The sequence below is a fragment of the Protopterus annectens genome, chromosome 14.part0 (genome assembly GCF_019279795.1).
Source record: "Protopterus annectens isolate FY-2018-M chromosome 14.part0, PAN1.0, whole genome shotgun sequence".
Classification (NCBI taxonomy): domain Eukaryota; kingdom Metazoa; phylum Chordata; order Ceratodontiformes; family Protopteridae; genus Protopterus; species Protopterus annectens.
In genome coordinates, this window is record NC_056748.1 from 267,836,708 (window position 1) to 267,854,456 (window position 17,749).

The following is a 17,749-nucleotide window of genomic DNA, read 5'->3' on the forward strand; positions in this document are numbered from 1 at the left end:
ACCTCTTGGAATTCGGCCGACCGAGGACCCACCTGATGGCAGACAACCCAAGTGTGATGACTGCAGCTGTATGCACGATGAACATCCATTAAACAGGCTTTGGCTGAAAGCCTGCCAATCAGGCAAGCTTTCAGAAGAGGGAGAGATATGCTTTGTTTTGTCTTTCTAAGGGGACCAACAGGTGTGTGAAGGGGTCTAGAATCTGGAGACTGCAAAGGACCGGTGGTATCAAACAGGCCTTCTGAAAATACTGGTTCCCTACCCTGGGAGACAGACATTGGTAAAGCCTCAGCGGACATGCTCTTACCGTGGGATTGTGTGGCATCTGTGGAGGTATCCGCTATATCCACTGCGACAAATCCAGATCCCTCTATCAGGCCGAGGTTGGCCACAGGCTGAGGACTGGATGGTAGAGCCCCAGTGGAATAGGTAGGCCGTAAGGTCTTGGCCTTCTTTTTTGGCGGTTCCATAGGAACTTCGTAGGGGCACTCCATCCCTAATGCAATCTGCTTAAGAAGTTGGTTTTCCAAGTAAAGGTTTAATGCATGCAGGCAGCTACGTAGGGTCTTTGGTACAAATGCCTGACAAATGGGGCAGGCCTTGTAGTAGTGTGACCGTCCCAAGCAGAAAAGGCACTCATCATGGGCTTCTTGTGAGCAATCTGCAGGCCACACTTACACTTGCCCTTTCTGGATGACAAACGGGCAATACAAGTAAAAAGGAATGACTGAAAGGGTCCCCAACAGGGTACTTATCTTAATTCTTTGACTCAGTCAGCTGAATCTTTTCAAATCACTTCCCACATATTCTTATCTACCACACCAGAATCATTTTAATCCATACTCCTAAATATTTCATTTTATCATGTCGACAAATACAGATATTGCTGATCCAATCTGTGTGTGGGTACACAGTTTACCGCTATTGCCTCTGCTTTAGCTACATCAATTTTGTATCCCGAAAAGATATGAAATGGTCTCAAAATGTTACACAACACTGTAATGTATCTTTCTGGTTTTATCAGGTATGAAATACCATCTGCAAATAGAGCCAGCTTTTCTTGACTACCATACAAATTATACCCTTGAATTTCTGAGTCCCTTACTTTCTTTGCCAGTGGTTCTAAATATACCTCCAACAAAGGGTAAAGAAGGCACCCCTGCCTGGTTCCTCTGCTCAAGTAGAAATTATCAGAGAGGACACCACCCACTTTAATTTTCACCTCTGATCACTCATATCTTCCTAATCAACTTTATAATTTTACCAGGAAATGAAAACACTTTGCACTGCTTCTTGTCCAAAATCTTCGGGAAGAAATAACATGCCAAGGTAGATCAGCAATTGATCTCTCAAGGTGCAAGAAGTCAGTGAAGATTTTTTTAAGGTTCTCACCAATGCCAACACTCAACATCATGTCTTTCCAAAGATCATTACTGAAGCAATCATAAGAGTTTTCTTGCTTAGCTTAAATCCCAGTTATCTCTGGCTGTAACACTGAACATCCTGGAAATTCCATAATGTTGAATCCTTTCTACATATGTGTATACTCCCAAACGCAGACTGTATACTGGTGGACACATTCCCATCTCTCTCTTGCAGTCACATATAGCCTTAATCAGCTGGCTGTATTGTCATGGGTTGAGCTGCCACCCCCACCAAATGAGAGGGGAGACTGTCTGCAACACTTCCATCCACCATGGGAAGCTCCTCCAATGCTTGGTATGCAGTGACAGCTTTACTTGTCTACACAATGAAGTTAGCTATGTTGAAACCTAACAGTGAAAGTACAAGGCTAGCACTAGGGTGTGGTAAAGTTGAGTTGTGTGAACCACCCAACCTTAACAGCTGTATGGGTAGCAGAGGGATCAGAGCTGCAGAATACCTACTGTTAATATCCAAAAATGGATGTTCATCCTTACAAACTTCGTTTTAACAGATGTGCCCCATCTCTGCCTTGACATCAGTCCATTGTACAGCTTAAATAGAATGCTTCTACCATTTTCAGATTTTTTTTTTTAAGTAACTGCTTTGTCATGGCAATGGTCACTTCTTGCCCTTGGTCCCTGGACTGTAAAGTCCATGGTGACCACTTACTATGCCTGCACACAGGGCTCCACCTTCCCAAATCTTTGACTTGTGTGGTGGAAGATGGGTGCGCTAAAAAAAAAAAAAAAAAAAAAAAAAAAAAAATCAAGTCAAGTACAGACAGCAGCTCCCTGACCTAGGCATAGCAGACCTCCTATACAGAGCTATCAAAGTCAGTGAATTACAGACATGCTTAATTCTTAAGAATAGAAGGAAAGTACAGTTGTGTGCACTTACCATAAATGTAGGCGTTCAAAGTGTATTCACTGTTGCAGTCATTACCTGTGGATTATCCCTGCTGTGGTAGCCCCTCGGTCGGCCCGAATACCAGAGTCGATGTTTTTCTGCATCAGCTGCAGTCGCCTGTTGTCTGACGTCAGGTCGTTAGTGATGCAAAGCAAAGCAGCTGACGTCATTACATCCGTTTTTCTTGCCCTAACCCATAAGAAGCACAAGGAAATATGATAAAATGGTCCTGGTGGCTAAAAGCCACAGTGGGAAACTTATATGCCCCCCTAGGTAAAAAGTATACAAGGGGGATGGAGAGAAACCATGACTGCAACAATGAATACACTCGAACATCTACATTTATGCTAAGTGTACACGAAGTACAGTTGTGTATACTTACCAATAATGTAGATGTTAGAGTGTTATTCACTGTTGCAGTCATCACATTTGGGTAATCCTGCTGGCAGGTTGCCCTCAGTCGGACTGAATTCCAAAGTTTTGGGTCCTGCGTCGGTTGCTGTCGCCCTTTCCCTGACGTCAGGTCATCAGGGGTATAAAAGATGCAGCTGACACCATTTTCTTCAGTCTTTCTTGCCGCGCAGTGCCCAAAGCAGATGCAGTTCACAAGTGCCGGTTGACAGACTCCTGAGATTTTCGTGTTCGAATTTCAGATCTGAAGTCTTCATTAAAGCTAAGTACCACCATTGGGGAAACTTTTTTCTTGCTCCAGACCGATGTCAGAAAAAGTTAATAATTGTATTTCTTGTGGAAAGCAAATACCACATAAGGACTTTCATTCTTACTGTATTCCTTGCCTAGGTCCTGACCATAACGTTTCAGGTTGTCAGTTTTGTGCTAGTTTTAACCAACACACTATTAAGCGTCAGTATGATTTTGCATTTAACTGTTTTGGACGCAGGCTTAATTATCCAGAAATGTCGTCGGATAGTCAAATGTAATGACTGCAACAGTGAAACCCGAAGAACATCTGTACTATGTTCTTAGTGTTTCGCTGTTGCAGTCATCACCTGTGGGAGGATTCCCAAAGCTGAGGAGAGGGTGGAAGGATAGGGTTAGAGCCCTAAGCATGGGTCAGCAAACCCTGCAAAACTGCAGAGGCAAACCCTGCCCTAGATGTAGAAAAAAGAGGTAGGTGGTAATGCTTTGTAAAGGTATGGACAGAGGTCCAGTTGGCAGCTTCCAAGATGTCCCTGGTGGGGACTCCTCTGAGGAAGGCTGTGGAAAGGGAGGCTGCCCTAGTGGAATGGGTATGAATAGACTTAGGGAATATTTCCCATGTAGTCTGTAGAAGGAATGAATACAGTGTGACATCCGCTTAGAAATGGGCTTCCCCTCTGCCACTCTGGCAAAGCTGACAAGCAGATGGTCTGTTTTTCTGAAAGGTTTAGTATGGTCCAGGTAGTATCTGAGTTGCCTGTGCACGTCAAGCGAGTGCAGAATTCTTCCCCCCTTGTTTTGAGGGTTGTGAAAGAAGGTGGGTGTATGGCCTTGGTAGAGGGTCACATCAAATACCACCTTGGGCATAAAGGAGGGGTTAGTCCCCAGGGAGACCCTGTCTGCATGTAAAATGATGAAGGGCTCAACAGTCGAGTGCCTGAAGTTCTGAAACCCTTCTGGCTGAGGTGAGAGCTGGTAGGAAGGCAGTCTTCCAGTAGCGATATTTCAATTCTGCTGAAGCAACAGATTCGAATGGAGAGGTTAGTTTTTCTAAAACATAATTCAGGTCCCAGGCTGGTGTGGGAGGCCATCTGGGAGGTCTGATATTAGAAGCCCCTCTGAGGAATTGTTTAATCAAAGGATGTAAGAAGAGGGGTAGGTCTAAATCGCAATGGGCTGAAATGGCTGAGGCAGGGATTTTAATAGAACAGGAGGAGAGGCCAGTATTGACTAACTCGGCTAGGTAGTCCAAGTTAAGAGAGATGGAAGGATGTGAGGTACTGGCCCCTATGGAGTGGCTCCAGGAGCAGAATCTTTTTCCATTTCCGTGCAGAAGATTTTCCATGGCTGGGCCTTCCGGCCTCTGTGATAATGTCTAGGACCTGTTTAACAGGGACCCCTTTGTTTGCTTTTAACGTATTAGCCATAGTGAACGACTTAAGAGTCTGCAAGTCTGGGTGCAGTACCCCACCCCCCACCTAGATCAAGAGGTCTGAGATCAGGGGAAGCTGTCTGGGGCGCTGGAAAGTCAGACCATACAGTAAGTGGTACCAATGCTGTCTAGGCCAATCTGGAGTAATGAGGATGGCCTTTGGTCTCTCCTCCCTTATTTTGATCAGTAACCTTGGAAATAGGAGGCAGAGGAGGGAACACGTACACAACGAGTGAGTTCCATAAGAAGGTTGAGGCAGCCACCTTCCACTCTAGGGAGCTGATACTCCCTGGTACTGAATTTTTTCAGCTGGTGGCTGAGGTGCGAAGCAAAGAGATTCACTTCCGGAGTTCCCCACTGCTGAGTGATTTGCAGAAAGATTTTGATGTGGAGCTGACATTTGTGGGGCTCCAGTAAGTTTCTGCTTAGGTGGTCTGCCAGGGTGCTGACGACTCCTGGTAGGTACTGGGCAATTAGGTGCAGACCTATTGAGGTGGCTGTCAGCCAGAGGTTCATGGATAGCCTGCACAGAGGGTAAAGATTGCCCCCCCCCCTATTTGTTCATATTCCACATTACTGTGTTGTCCGTTTTTTAAGGAGAACCCCTGGCCTGAGATGGGGTGTGAAGGATGTCAGAGCCTTTTGTACTACCATCACTTCTTTCTGGTTGATGTGTAAGGAAAGGTGCTGGGCATTCCAAAGACCTTGGGTGCACCTACCTGCTATGTGAGCGCCCCAAGCAATGTCTGAGGTGTCGGTGGTGATGGTCTGGCAGGTAGGGCAGAGGATGAAGGGAAGGCCCTTGTTCTTGGCACAGGCCCCTGGTCCACCAGAGAAACTCGGCCCTTATACATGGGATCAGAAGGAGAGAGGCGTCTAGAGACAGAGTGTGCTGACACCAAAGGTTCTTTAGATACCATTGAAGTTTTCTCATGTGAAGCCTGGCCAGTAGAATTAGAAAGATGCAAGTTGCCATGTACCCCAGGGCTTGCAGAAACTTCCTCGCAGTGAGGTGACTTTGGAAGCCAGCTGGGTAAAGTACAGAAGCAGTAAGCTCTACTTTTCTGGGGTTAGGAAGGTCATTTAGGATGCTGCGTCTAGGAATGCTCCCAAGAAAATGATCTTTCTGGAGGGTGTTTGCTTTGACATCTTCTCGTTGATGGTGAACCCTAGGGTTTTGACAGAGAAGGTCCTGGAGCAGCTTTTCTTTACACTCTGCCTGAATGAGGCAGTCCTCCAGATAAGGGTAAAGCTGTACATTTCTCTGTCTGCAAAATGCTATGGCCAGGGCTAAGGATTTGGTGAATACACTGGGTGCAGTAGATAAGCCAAAGGGCAGTACAGAGAACTGAAAGTGCTGATTGCCTGCGCTGAAGCGTAGGAATTTTCTACACGATTCCCTGATGGGGATGTGGAGGAAGGCATCTTTTAGGTCTAGTGTCACCAACCAGGCATTTTGTATGAGTATAGGCAGATGCTCCTGCAAGGTTACCATTCTCAATCTATGGACCACCAAGGAGGTGTTCAGTTTGGGTAGATCCCGGATGGGGCGCCAAGTGCCCTCTTTTCTGGAAACAAGGAATAGTCTGGAGTAAAAACCTTTTCCTGTTGAATCCGGAGGGACAGGTTCTACTGCCTCCTGGGATATTAGGGTTTTTACCTGTTTTAATGCCTCTACCCACTGGTTTGGGGGGAGGTCTGGGTACCCTCTTGGAATTGGTAGTTCACTGAAGGAGAATCTGTATCCTTGAGAGAGGATTTTTGATACCCATTGGTCCTTGGTTATAGAGACCCAATTGTCCTTGAAGAGGGTGAGCCTTCCTCCTAGTTTTAGATGAATGAAAGGAGGGCAGAGGGGATAGGGAGAGTCATTGTGAGTGCTTACCATAGAAGCCTCCCTTAGAACTCTCTGCCTTAGAGGTTGAAGTGGTCCATTGTTTGCTTCTTTGCTGGCCATGGGATAGGGGCCTGGATTTCCTGTCCCTGCGGGGCTTACTTTGGTCCTGTCTGCTGGGTGCAGGTAAGGCCCAGTTCAGAGAGGGGAATTTCCGTCTGAACTTGAAAGAAATCTTTTACTGTTCGCATAGATTTTGCTTTGTCTTCCATCTTTTTAAGCACCTCTTCTGTCCCCCCCCCAAACAGGTGTTCCTTATCTAGGGTTGCATCAAAAAGTTTAGACTTGACATGATCAGGGAGAGGTTGTTCCTTCAGCCATGCAAGTCTTCTAATAACAGATCCTGTCACTGCTGCCTTGCTAGAGGCTTCTAGGGCATCATACCCACATTGCAATGAGTGCTTGGCCACTTGACAAGCAGAGCGTAGTAATTCTGCCAGCTCTTTAGAGTTGGCACCGTCAGGAGAGGTAGCAGTCTTCTGTTTTAATTGTTCCAAAGTGTGTTGTTAGTGTTTTAACATACGGAATGGACAATTGAGTGCTCTGACAGCAAAGGTTGCAGAGGTGTATACTTTCTTACCCCATTTGTCCAAAGCTCTGGAGTCTGACAGAAGGAAGAGGATTCTTGGCAGTAGTAGTCTTAGCTCCTCTGGGTCCCTGTGTAGTGACCTCAGGGTCTGCAGCAGGGTTCCTGTACAGGTATTTGTGAGAATCCGGTACTCTGTAGTACCTGTCAGGTTTAGCTTGAGCAGGAGGCACGGCATCAGGGGCTAAACTGGATTCAAGGAAAACATCATCCACCATTTCTAGAATAGGTGGGATGGCCAGGGGTCTGTGCTGGGGCAGATCCAGAAACTCTCCAAGTAGTTTCTTTGACTGAGTAGTCCTGAGATTCCCACTGAATGTTCCCTGAGGGAGTGAAGAGGTTCCCTGAAAAAGAGGTCCTCTGGAGGGAAGGCAGAGGGAATGGATTCCTCTGCGCCTGACTCCTCAAACAGTTAAGTCTGCTGTTCCTCTTGAAAGGCAGAATAATCAGACTCCTGAGACAATTGGTTTGTCAATTTCTGGAGAAGGAAGCCTTATCCTTTTTGGAGTGGGGGCTTGATTACCTTGGATAAGGGAGATGAGATCCTCTGCCATTTTAAGCATTTGACCTTGGGGTGGGGGGGAGCAGTAGCAAGATGGTGGCTAGAAGCAGATTTCCTAGGAGTGGGCCTGGCTTCGAGGCCTGAGAGAATCCGCCGGTCTCTGAGAAACAGTAGCTGGAAGAGATGATGTCATTTTTTGTCTAGAATCGGCAGTTCGAACAGCCTCCTCGGAACCCGGTGCATGGGTCACAGCGCCAGACCCAACCGAGGCAGAGACAGCCAAAGGCTTAGAAGACTAAATGGATTTCTGCGGCATACCTGACTCGGAAAGGGTCTCGGCAGAGGCCTGCGTAGAAAGCGAGTTGGGCATCAGGGGCTGTGAAAGCGCCTCACTAGATTCGGGAGAAAATACAGTTTTGTACCTACCATAAATGTAGATGTTCAAGTGGTTATGCGGCTGCAGTCATCACACTTGGGTTATCTGCCGTCAGGCGGTCCCGCAGTCTGCCTGAATTCCAAAGCCTTGGTCCGGCGTCGGTTGTCGTCGCTTCTTCCCTGACATCAGTGCGGCAGGGGTATAAAAGAGGCAGCCGACGCCATTTTCTTCAGTTTTTCTTGCCCCAGATGTCAGGTGCCCCCAAACTAAGAAGGCAAAATAAGAAGCTTGCAAAACATACCTTAGTGCAAAACAATGGTACTAGTTGTAAGCAAATACACCATATAGACATGCATCCCAAAGGTTGAAGTACATGGAGGTATAAGAAAAGGCCTTGTTAGAAAATGGAGGTATAGGAAAAGGCCTTGTTAGAAAGAGCGGATGGAGGGAGGGTAACCTGGACTGCAGCAGCATAACCACTCTAACATCTACATTTATGGTAGGTACAAAACTGTACTATGTTCATTGTGCTATACTGCTGCAGTCATCACACTTGGGTAGAGTCCCAAAGCTATGGTTGGGTGGTAGGAGCTAAACTGGGTTAGGTGCAGCTAAGATGCCCTGCAGAACTGCAGTGGCAAAACCAGCTCTGGTTTTTGAGTACAGAGGAAGGTGGTAATGCTTGGTGAAGGTGTTGCACTGAACTCCAGGTAGCTGCCTCCAGAATGTCCTTGGTTGGGACTCCTCGGAGGAAGGCTGCTGAGGTTGCTGTAGCCCTGGTAGAGTGAGACCTAATACTAGCAGGCACTGCTTTCCCGTGGTGTGAGTAGCAAAAGCGGATGCAATGTGCTACCCATTTGGAGATGGTCTGCTTTGAAATAGCCTTTCCTTCTGAGCCTGGTGCATAGGATACAAGGAGTTGGTCAAATTTTCTGAAGGCCTTTGTCCTGTCCAAATAGTAACGCAGCTGTCTGTGAATGTCCAAAGAGTGAAGGAGTCTTTCTCCTCTATTCTGTGGGTTTGGATAAAAGGTGGGCAAGTGTATGGTCTGATTGAGAACCACACTGGATACTACCTTTGGCATGAAAGAAGGGTTGGTGCGTAAAGATACTCTGTCCTGATGGAAAATGATGAAAGGTTCCACTGCCATAAGGGCCTGCAGTTCTGAGACTCTGCGTGCCGAGGTGATAGCTAGCAGCAGGGCTGTCTTCCATGACAAGTATTGAAGCTGTGCTGAAAAGGCTGGTTCGAAAGGAGGAAGTGTTAACTTTTCCAGAACAAAATTTAGATCCCAAGTTGGAGTACGTGGTTTTCTGGGGGGTCTTATTTTTTGTCCCTCTGAGAAACTGCCTTAGCAAAGGATGAGAGAAAATGGGTGGAACCACATCATATTGAGCTGAAATGGCTGAAGCATGGATCTTTATGGATGAGAAGGAAAAGTCTTTGTGTAGCAGCTCAGTTAGATATTGGAGTATGTGCGGAATATTTGGGATACCAGGATTTAGGCTTCTGGCCTGGTTCCATACACAAAATCTTTTCCATTTGAGTAAGTTTTTCTGGTGCTGGGCCTCCTGGCCTCCAAAATGACATTCTGGACGTCCTTTGAGAGAAGTGTTGTTTGATAATTTAAAGGTATTTTCCATGCAGCTAGATTTAAGGTCCTTAGCTGACTGAAGTATCTGAGAGTTCTGTTGGGTTAACAGCAGAGGGAATTGAGGTAAGATCCATGGAGGGCTGTGAGACAAGTTTCGTAGTAGTGGGTACCAGTGTTGACGTGGCCAGTCTGGGGCAATGAGGATCATCTGTGGTCTTTCCGATCTGGTTTTCAGTAATACCTGGGAGAGTAGAGGCAGAGGTGGGAAGGCGTAGACTGACAATACTGTCCAACTGAATGATAGGGCATCCACTTTCCAGGCCAGGGGATGGTAAGTCCTTGTGCAAAATTTTTGTAGCTGGCAGTTGTTGGTTGAGGCAAACAGATCTATGTCTGGCGGTCCCCACCTTTGAGTTATCATTGAGAATACTTGTGGGTGTAGTCTCCACTCGTGAGGGTCTGTCAAATTTCTGCTTAATTGGTCTGCCAAAATGTTTTCTTTTCCTGGCAGGAATTGTGCTTGCAGTTGTACTTGGTAAGTTAATGCTGTGTTCCACAAGTCCATTGCCTGTCTGCATAGTGGGTAGGAGTGCGTCCCTTCTTGTTTATGTACCACATAACTGTGGTGTTGTCTGTCCTTATTAGAAGTTGTCCTGGATGCAAAAGGTCCTTGAAGGCATTTCTTACAGCTAGCATCTCCTTTTGATTGATGTATAGCTGCCTTTGGTTTACAGACCATTTGCCCTGTATGCATTGTCCTGCCATGTGTGCACCCCAGGCGTAGTCTGATCTTCAAAAGCACCTTGTGCATCAAAGGAAGAGGTGGGAATGCGTACGCTGTCAGGTTTTTCCAACTGAAAGATAGGGACTCCACCTTCCAAGCAAGTGGGTGGTACGTCCTTGTGCAGAATTTCTTTAGCTGGTGATTGAGTGGGGATGCAAATAAGTCTATTTGTGGTAATCCCCATTCTCTTGTGATGGCTTTGAAGATGTCCGGATGCAGCATCCATTCGTGGGCATCTGTGGTAGTTCTGCTTAATATGTCTGCTAGAATGTTTTCTTTTCCCGGTACAAAAATTGCTTGTAACTGAATGTTGTAGCTCAGAGCCACATCCCATAGGTCCAGTGCCAGCCGGCATGGAGGATATGAATGTGTGCCTCCCTGTTTGTTGATGTACCACATAACTGTGGTGTTGTCTGTCCTTATCATCAACTGACCTTCTTGGAGAAATGGTCTGAATGACGATTGCCAATTTTACTGCCAGCATTTCCTTTAGATTTATGTGCAGGCGCAGCTGGCCTTGAGTCCATAAGCCTTGTATGCACTTGCCCAGCATGTGTGCCCCCAACCGAGGTCTGAGGCATCTGTCGTGATGGTTTGGCTTGGTTGACTGTTGCAGAAGGGCAATCCTGTGTTTGATTGACCGGCCTGAGCCCACCATAGGAACTCTTGCTTCAGGCATGGGATTATTGGAATTTTGGTTTCTAGGCTGTGCTTGTGTTGGGACCACAAATTCTTTAGGTACCACTGTAGCTTTCTCATATGCAGTCTGGCATGAGAGACTAGAATTATGCAGGATGCCATGAAGCCTAGGGCTTGTAGTACTTTTCTTGCAGTTAGATGGTTCTGCTTTGTTAATGCCAAGAAGTAGAGAGGTAGTTGCTCTTTCTTTTCTGCAGTTAGGGATGCCATTTGTTTTGATGTGTCCAGCTCTGCACCCAGAAAGGTTATTCGTTGGGATGGAATCAGCCTTGACTTTTTTATATTGACTGTATATCCCAGGGCTTGCAGCAGGTAAGTGACTCTTTGTAAGTCTTCTGTTAGCTTGCTTTTGTTGTCTGCTTGTATCAGGCAGTCATCCAGGTAGGGATAAATTTGGATCCCCTGAAGTCTGCTATGAGCAATTACTGACGCCAGGCATTTCGTGAACACTCTGGGCGCAGTAGATAAGCCAAAGGGCAATGCTGAGAATTGATAATGCTCTGATCCTGCAAGAAATCTGAGTTATCTTCTGCAAATTGGTCGTATGGGGACGTGCAGGTATGCCTCCTTGAGATCTAGAGTTAACAGCCAAGACTCCTTGCCCAGCATGGGAAGAAGCTGCTGTAGGGTCAGCATTTTGAATTTTGGAACAATGAGGAATGTGTTTAAAGTGGACAGGTCGAGAATAGGCCTCCATTTGCTCTCTTTTCTTGGTACCAGGAAGAGTCTGGAGTAAAATCCCTTTGCTTGTTCCATAGATGGTACCTTTTCCACAGCTCTCATTCTTAATAGTTGAGATATTTGCTTTAGAGCTTCTGCCCTTTGAGTAGGTGGTAGGTTTGGCATTCCTCTCTTTCCTGGTAGAGTATGGAAATGGAACCTGTAACCTTGGTCTATAGTTTGCAAAATCCATTTTTCCCTTGTGATGCAATGCCAGTTCTTTGAAAATAAGGTTAGCTTTCCGCCTAAGGGTGCTTCCAGTTGTTCCCTGGTAGGGTGCCACAGCCAAGTCACTGTGATTGTGTTGTTGTAGTGGTGGTGGCTGCGTCTGTGCCTCGCTGGTTGTTACCTTGCCACTGGCGTCCCTGTAGGCACCCCTGGATTGGTTTCTGCCTCTTGAACGCCTATTCCTGCCTCTCTGTGTCTTAGAGGAGTCCGGAAAGGACCAATTCTTGGAGGGCCAGTTCCTGCTAAACCTTGGAGGTTGAACCTGTAAGAAATCTTTCACTGTTTGTACAGATTTCGCCTTCTCTTCCATCTTTTTAGTACCTGCTGTGCAGGGGAACCAAATAAATTGACCTTGTCCATGGGTGCATCCAAAAGCTTTGATTTGACATGGTCTGGTAATGCCTGCTCTTTCAACCATGCATGTCTCCTGATAACTGTGCCAGTCATGGCTGATCTAAAGGAAGCCTCCAGTGCATCATAGCCACATTTTAAAGAATGGTTACTAACCTGCTGTATGTTATGTACCATTTCCTGAACATATTTTTTATCTAAAGATTCTTCAGAGGACAGCTTTTTAGTTAACTGGTCAAGCATAAACTCTTGATATTGAATCATATGAAATTGGCAGTTCAAAGCCCTAGCTGACAAAGTAGCAGAGGTGTAAACTTTTTTACCCCATCTCTCTAAGGACCTGGATTCCCTTTCAGAGGGGAGGGTTTTTTTAGTAGATGCAGTTGCTACAGCTTTAGGGCCCTGGGAGATAGTCTCTGGGTCTGCAAAAGGAGCCCTGTATAAATGGTGATGAGTGTCCGGGACCCTGTAGAACCTATCGGGCTTAGCAGGGGCCGGAGGTAATGAATCAGGAGCAGTGCAAGCATCATTAAATGCATCATCTACAAGAGAAAGAACTGGAGGTATAGCTAAAGGCCTATGTTGTGGCAAATGTAGAAAGGTTCTAAGCCTTTTTCTGGAGTCTTTGAAATCTTGGCCCTGCCACTGAAATTGTTCCCTCATAGCATGCAAGGTTTCCCCAAAGGAAAATTCCTCAGGTGGAGAGGCTGAAGGAATGGACTCTTCAGCATCAGAGTCTTCGTAAGGGGAATAAGGAGCCTCAGAAGGGTCTGTATGTTCCGAGTCATCAGAGGAATCATCTGTGGATACTGGCTCAGGGGGCTCTGCTCTAGGCCTCTTCCCTGGAGGTGGATGAGAGGTCCTGTCTGGATGAGGCTGGGATCCACGAATTAAAGAAATGAGATCCTCAGCCAAAGAAAGCATATGGGAACTGGTGCTGGGCCTGTGAGAGGGGGTTTGGCAGGCACCGTTTTTGAAGCTTTGGCTGCTTTAGCCCTGGCAAAGGCCTTAATAGACATGGCTGCAGGAGGCCTAGCAGCTCCATGTGCAGGGGTTGAAATATCCAAGGGAATAGTGTCTGATAATTCCTGAGAAATCGCAACAGAAGGTTGGATTTCATAAGCCGATTCTACCAGGTTAGAAGAGGCCTCGGTAGAAGGCATGGTTTCGGCTGAAGAAAGAACCGCTTGCTCGGTTTCGGCCGAAACAGAAACACTGGCGGTTTGCTTAACCGCGGTTTCGGCCAAAACCACGGACCGCGAGTGTCGGTCCTTTTCTTTGCGTTTTTTGGTAATTTGTGTGGTCGGAGGATCCGACGGCATAATATAGGCAAAATCAGAGCTGAAAAACTGCTCAGCAAACTCCGATCGACGTCTAAGCATCCGTCGGTTAAAAGAAGCACAGGCTAGACAAGCTGCTACGTCGTGGTCTGGGCCTAAACAAGGTAAGCAGTAGGAGTGGAAATCTTTATGAGGTATTTGTTTCCCACAAGTTAAACAGTTATTCACTTTTTCTGACATCGGCTGAGGCAAGAAAGAGTCCCCAACGGGGTACTTAGCTTTTTAGAAGTCTTCGAAGTAGTACTCGGTAGTAGTAATCTCTGGATCTGACCGACCGGCACTTGCGAACAGCTTCTGCTTCGGGTGCCACGCGGCAAGAAAGACTGAGGAAAATGGCGTCGGCTGATGCCTTTATACCCGAAAAACTGCAGCGATGACGTCGGGTGAAGTGCGACACCAGCCGAAGCCAGACCCAGACTTTGGAATCCGGCCGACCGAAGGGCTGCCTGACGACAGGACAACCCATTTGTAAGGACTGCAGATGCATCCTTGAAGGACATCCCAAGTGTGATGACTGCAGCAGCATAGCACGATGAACATCTGACTACTTGCTTAGCGGTAGCGTCGTCGGAAGGTTTAGCCTTGTGTGGCCTGTCTATCTTTACGTTTTTACGGAATGTCGGTGGATTGTTGGCTGACGGATGCCATATCGGAATTCAAAGACGGAATACGAAAGTAATTGTCTACAAAAAGAGTTCTAAGGGGAATGGCTCTCGCATTAAATAGGGCACAGAAGCGGCAACGAGGGACGTCGTGGTCTGGGTCTAAACAACTGATGCAGTAAGAATGGATGTGTCTGTGTGGGATCTGCTTTCCACAGGCGAGACAATTAACTTTTTTTGGACATTGGTTAGAGCAAGAAAAAAGGGTCTGCAACAAGGTACTTGGCTTTAGCCAATTTCTGCTGAAAATCGACTTCTGGTAGTGCCTGACCAACACTCGTGCAAACTGCTTCTGCTATGAATCCACAGCAAGAAAAACTGATGTAATGACGTTGTCTGCCTTTACTTTATAGTACTGACGACCTGACGTCAGACTACAGGCAACAGCAGCAGGCTCACAAAAACATGGACTCTGGTATTCGGGCTGGCCAAGGGCTGCCACAGCAGGGATAACCTTAGGTGATGACTGCAACAGTATAACACGAAGAACATCTTTTGTTTTAATAGTTCCAAACTGTGTTGTTGATATTTTGACATATGGAACGGACAGATAGCCAAGGTTGCATAGGTGTATTCTTTTTTACCCCATCTGTCCAGAGCTCTGGAATCCTTGTCAGAATGAATAGGATTCTTGGCAGAACTAGTCTTAGTTCCTTTAGGTCCCTGTGTAATGACCTCTGGGTCTGCAACAGGATTTCTGTACAGCTATTTGTGTGAATCCAGTACTCTAATATCTGTCTGGTTTACTGGGAGCAGGTGGGAGGGCGTCAGGGACTAAACTGGATTCATGGAAAACATCATCCACCACTTCTAAAATAGGGGGTTGGCCAGGGGGCTGGTCCGGAAACTCTCCAAGTCTTTTCTTAGACTGCTGGAAATCCTGAGATTCCCATTGGAAATGTTCCCCGAGGGTGTGAAGGGTTTCCCCAAAGGAAAGGTCTTCTGGAGGGAAGGCAGAAGGGATGGATTCCTCTGCATCTGAATCCTCATAAGCAGTCAGAGGTTGTTGTTTCTCTTCTAAATTTGAATGGTCAGATTCCTCAGAATCCTGTTCTGTCAATTTCTGGAGAAGGGTGCCTTTTCCTTTTAGAAGTTGTGGCCTGACTACCCTGGATAAGGAAGATGAGATCCTCCTCCATTTTAAGCATTTGTGCTTGGGGTGGTGGAGCAGGAGCAAGATGATGGCTAGAAGCAGATTTTCTAGAGTGGCCTGGCTTCTAGGCCTGAAGTATCCATCGGTCTGACAGAAATGGTATTCAGATGAGAAGATGTCGTTTGTTTTGTCTAGATTTGGTAGTGCGAAAGGCCTCCTCGGAAGCCAGTGCTTGCGTCGTGGCTCCGGACCCAACCGAGGCAAAGACAACCAAAGGCTGGGAAGACCAAGAAGATTTCTGCAGCATACAAAAGGATCTCTGTAGAGGCCTGGGTAGATATCGAATCGGGCATCAAGGGCTGCAAAAGCACCTCAATGAATTTCAGAGAACTGACTACCTGCTTAGCGGTAAAGTCGTCGGAAGGCTTAGCTTTGTGTGGTCTGTCTCTATCTTTATCTCTGCGTTTTTTCGGAATGCCCACGGACTGTTGGCTGACAGATGCCATTTCAGAATGCACAGACTTGACACGAAAATAACTGTCTACAAATAAGAGCTCTACGGTGAATGGTTCTAGCTTTAAAGAGGGGACAGAACTGGCAACGAGGTATGTCGTGATCTGGGCCTAAACAAGTGACACAGTAAGTACGGAAGTCTCTGTGTGGGATCTGCTTTCCACAGGTGAGACAATTAACTTTTTCAGACACCAGTTAGTGCAAGAAAAAGGGGTCCCCAACAAGGTACTTAGGTTTAGACGTTTTCAGCTGAGCATACAGACGTAGGATCTGAAGATCCAAAGGACACACCAGACTATGGAGCCACTGTAACCTGCCCAGACTCTGAGACTGGAGCCGAACTGTCAAGAGCAGAGGCACCAAGTGGGGGTGGGGGTGGACAACATTTAAACTAGAAAAGAATTCAACCTGGAAACCCCATCTTGATGTGCCAGCTTTAAAGGTCCGCATGGCTCCGAAGTTGTTGGAATAGTGGAAATCAGGGATGGGGTAGGAGCAGAAATTGTCCAAGCAGTCTGTTCTAACCCAAAGGGAGGACAGGCAACTTGGCTCTGACGACCTTGGAAACAACCAGTTTGATGGAGCAAAAGGAATATGCCCTAACTGCACTTAGACCTGTAAAACGGGCCACATTAGCTGTTCCAAGCAAGAAGTCAAAGTCTGAACGGGACGACCAAAGAAATGAAGCTTGGGGGCTCACCTGCTGAATGACAGCTCCGAATAATCAATCAGAGAAACTCAAATCCAGGGGTTAGATGGAGATGACTGGCGAAGACTCTCACAGAGGACAAGGTGAGAAGGGAGAAAGTCCTGCTCAAGGCAGCTTCCTTCGACAAAAAGGGACTCAGGACAGTCGCAGTGGGAGAGAGCCTTCCCTGCAGTCATTGCCAAAGGCAATCAGTCTAAGGTGTCAGAGTCTATGATAGAGCCAAACCCACTTGGGGGAACCGAGGTTTCCAGACCCAATCATTTTCAGTCACCGTTTAAATGTTTGGGGTCCTTAAAGACCTCCTTTATGACCCTAATCACCCTTGCTGGAAGAGGAGTTGCTAGCTGGCAAGAGACCCTTTAGGACCAATTTGGCCATTTACTCCTTAACAGTGCTACTGCCAAAGCCCTCGCAGATGGCACAAGGTATTTTCAAGGTGAGCAATTCCATGACAATATACACAGTGGTTAAGAGCATCTTCAGAGGGGAGCTTGTGACCACACACCATGCAGTCAGCTTACCAATTCTTTATGTAGTAGCTTTTCTTCATTCTGTGGTTTAGACATACTCTGTTATTGAGGGGCTAACTTTTACTGTGGTAACATGCCATATTTTGGAGCTGGAGAATGAAATTTTGACTACTCAGTTTTTTACATTTTCCTTCATTTATATAAAGCCCTTCTCACCTGGGAGCCCAAAGACAAGCTCCTTAATAGGAGTGCATTAAGGAATTCTGCTCTCACGTTCTAGGGGCAGAGTCCTCAGCAAGGCGCATCTCTGTCTACAGATTCCTTAAGCAGCAGCCTTGCAGGATGAATCAACTGCATTATTCCATATTTGAGGCAGTAACTGGCAAACATGCATTAAGTCACAACAGGTCAAAAAAAGACTTCAGAACTTTAACATGCGAGTCTAGAATTTAAGAATACTTAGCCAATGACAGCGGATGAGTAGGTCTTTCACCTCTCCCAAAATGGTCAAAAATGCCAATTCTGTTTCATTACTTGAGATGGGTTAAAGTTTAGGTAATGGAGACTGTTTATGGAAAAGCCAAAATGAAAAAGATATGAATGGTTAACACAAAATGTAGATTGCATCTAGCAGGGACAAAACCATCTACATTCCTTTTATGGTGCAATTCTGAGGCTGGGCCACAAGGACAGGTGAAGTTTGTTTATTCAGCAAATCTACACTTCATTTCCATGTGCCAAATCTGCCCTCATGTTCATTCATTTCTAATCACAAAGCCAATAAGAATCTCAAATTAAGATCAGT

The 17,749-nt window shown here is 46.4% G+C and overlaps 1 protein-coding gene across 2 annotated transcripts in view; it reads right to left on the reverse strand.

Annotated features, from left to right (window-relative positions):
- EIF3A (eukaryotic translation initiation factor 3 subunit A) overlaps window positions 1–17,749 on the reverse strand; it is a 1,696,172-nt gene that overhangs the window by 635,208 nt on the left and 1,043,215 nt on the right. The window lies entirely within an intron of this gene.